Source organism: Rattus norvegicus, chromosome 1, assembly GCF_021556685.1.
Source record: "Rattus norvegicus strain SHRSP/BbbUtx chromosome 1, alternate assembly SHRSP_T2T, whole genome shotgun sequence".
Lineage (NCBI taxonomy): Eukaryota > Metazoa > Chordata > Mammalia > Rodentia > Muridae > Rattus > Rattus norvegicus.
In genome coordinates this window covers 260,373,393-260,376,377 of record NC_141534.1, presented here as the reverse complement: position 1 = coordinate 260,376,377, position 2,985 = coordinate 260,373,393, and the positions used below count along the sequence as shown (strand labels likewise).

Below are 2,985 nucleotides of genomic sequence, written 5' to 3'. Positions count from 1 at the left end.
TATGCTGACACAGGCCTGCAATGCTAACCGCTGGGAAGCTGAGGACAGAGGATTGCAAGCTCGAGGCCAGTCGGTCAGGTTACACCAGGAGACCCTATCTCAAGAGAGGCAAAAAAAAGGTTAAAAAGTGGGATAGAGGAGGGAGGGAAAGAATGAGAGAGGGTAAGAGGAAGGGAGAAAGGGAGAAAGGGGGAGGAGGAAGAAGAGAGGGAGAGAATCAGGGAGGGAATAAGAGAGTAGAGACATGATCTTGGTTGTGTCTATATCGCTTCTGCCCTGATTCCTTGTCTGTTCATCCAAATTTGTGTAACCACAGAATGAGTCAGGCAAGATGGCGTGGAGGACACATTTGCGATACTGTGTATCTGACACGGAGGCCCTCATATGTCACATATCGGCACACAAAAATGTACTGGAGAAAATGTCACTGACAAAATGCTGCCAGTGGTGGAGCAGAATGGTGGGGCTGTTGGCATCCCCCACCCCAGGGGAGCTCGAAGGCAGATGCTGGGAATTGCATTGCAAAGAGAAATCGAGAATGTCTGTGATTAGGAGAATGAATCCTGACCTTGTAGTTGCATCCCTGAACCTATTACAGCATCCAGCACTGGATGGACACTCATGAATGAATGAGTTAACAGGGGAGCCTTTACTTTCCGTAAACATTTGCAATCCTGGCACTCCTCACGCAGAAGTAGCTTGCCTGCCATTTTTACCCCAGCCTGGGACCCTGCCCTTGTCCCCTGCGATTCTCAGCTCTTCTCTGTTACTAGGCGGAATGTAAAACTGAACATGGACAATTCTATCAGGGAGTTCCCAGGCATCGCCACAGACCAATTAAGTAAAGACTTCTATTGTTCAGACCATGTTCTAAGAATCAGTCTTTTTAAAGGTCCTGGCTCATCTTGTGCAGTTGGAGTGAAGAAGCAGGGCTCCAATCTGAGCTGCCCTTTGCCCAGACAGCATGGATCATTGTACTATGAACAAAGCCAAAGAAAGCTTCAATGTTGTTGCCCAAGGGCCCAAGGGCCCAGCCAAAAAGAAGAGGTATGTGGAGCCCAGTGTATTAGAGTGTCCCGTTCTCACCTTCATGGACACCTGCTTGTTAGTAGCAGAGAAGGAAATTGCACCCCAAGGAGCTAGATCTGCCTTGGCATGGTGGGTGGTGGAGGTGTTTGGGGGCAGACTCTTATCAAATGCAATGCCGTTAGCACAGATTTCAAAGTGCCTTTTCCAGGGCAGGCTCACTTGGGGGTGGGGGTTTAGGTGAAGACGCCGACCTTTCCAACTACTGAGTAGAACCAGGGTTTTTGACTCAAGCAGTCAGATACTCGAGGGCCTGCTGCCTTGCATACAGAACCCACTATTCATTTTAAATTATGTTTTCAAAGGCCACTTTTATATTTTATACACAGCACACGAGCCTAAATTCAATCTGCCACATTGTAAGCTCTTGCTTTTAATTTAAGGCCTCTGGGCTTCAACTAATTTAAGGGACAATCTGGTGATGAAAAGACGACCATATTCTTAACAAAAAAAAAATGTCTTTAGCATAAGGCGATACTTCCCAAATTTCAATACAAATCGAGACTTCCCGAATTTTGCCGACACCTTGGGATGCTTTAAGATGCTAGGCATCTGAGCATGGAAAAGAGCAGAGTTTTTCTTCTGATAATGAGTCCTGACCGTGTCCATCTCACCCGGTCTCCACCAAGCCCTCTGCACATTTAACATCTCAGCGTTCTTAACCATTGCATGGCTGCCTTTGAAACCTCAGAATAAACAGGACCTCCATCCTTCACTTTGCCGCATTCAAAGAGCGACCTGACCGTGGTCCTGCCAGCTCTCGGACAGAGCAGCACACACCAGGTTCATCAACCAGCTCCAAGCTGAGATCAGAAGTTCCACTCGGCTCAGCATGCCAGTGAGTTGGCAACGACCGACAGGAGCATCTGCAGACCAGAGCTTTGTGTCTGGTGGCTCTGTGTTTCAAGGCACATTACAGACAGGCCTGGCTGACAAGCCTCAGGGACTGGAGGCCCTGACTCGAAGTGAAAAAAGATAGATTGTATCTAAATAACATCAGTACATCCAAGCAGGTGCTTTGAGCTCCACACTGTGGATGCCCCTCAGTGGTCCCGAAGTAAGTTATGGCCCCTAGCACTGACTTTTCAATACCTTATCTCTGAGATCTATTGTGAAAACAGACTCCGCCATTCAATTGTAGCTTGGCTTGTTCTTAAAAACCTGGCTCCTACACTCTTCACACCCTTCACCTCCATCCTTAAAGAGTCCTTGTGGCCTCCCCCACATCTGCTTTGGCACGGCTTTGGCTATTGACCTCGTTCAGCTCATGACATCACGAGGGGACACAATCTCATGGCAAACCACCTGGTATTCTGGCTCTTAGAGTCTTTCTGCCCCCTCTTCTACAATGTTCTCCGAGCCTTAGGCTCAAGAGCTGCTTTGTAGATGTAGCCATGGGACTGGGCCCCACAACTCTATATTTGCTTGGATGCAGTTTTCTGTTGTGGTCTCCATCTTTTGCAAACAGAAGTTTCCCTGAGGAGGGGTGAGGATGACACTTACCTGCAAGTCTAAAGATAAATATTTTGAATGCAGTTAGGTAGGAATCATGCTGGTTTAGTCGAGTGGGTGTTGTAGGCTCTTCTCCAAGACCCCATGGTTTCTCTAGCTCAGTCGGTAGAGCATGAGACTCTTAATCTCATGGTTGTGGGTTCGAGTCCCACGTTGGGCACCATCTATTGTTGTAAAATTAAATTAAGGGCTGTCTTTTACCCTGCTAGGTTGGGCACATCAGTGCCCCAAGGTATCTGCTAGATATCTTGCCAGAAGCACACATCCCAACTCTGTGGTGGGCCACTGTCTCTGCCACCACACTCCCATGCTCAATTCTCCACAAGAAAGAACACAGCACAATAACCTCTGGTCCAACTGATAAGCTATAATTGCCCACCTAAACAT

At 47.8% G+C, this 2,985-nt stretch overlaps 1 non-coding gene across 1 annotated transcript; it reads left to right on the top strand.

Annotated features, from left to right (window-relative positions):
* The first annotated feature begins 2,685 nt into the window (after positions 1–2,685).
* On the top strand, positions 2,686–2,758 carry Trnak-cuu1 (transfer RNA lysine (anticodon CUU) 1). The gene has a single exon. It is a non-coding gene; the product is annotated as a tRNA-Lys (tRNA).
* Positions 2,759–2,985: the final 227 nt, after the last annotated feature.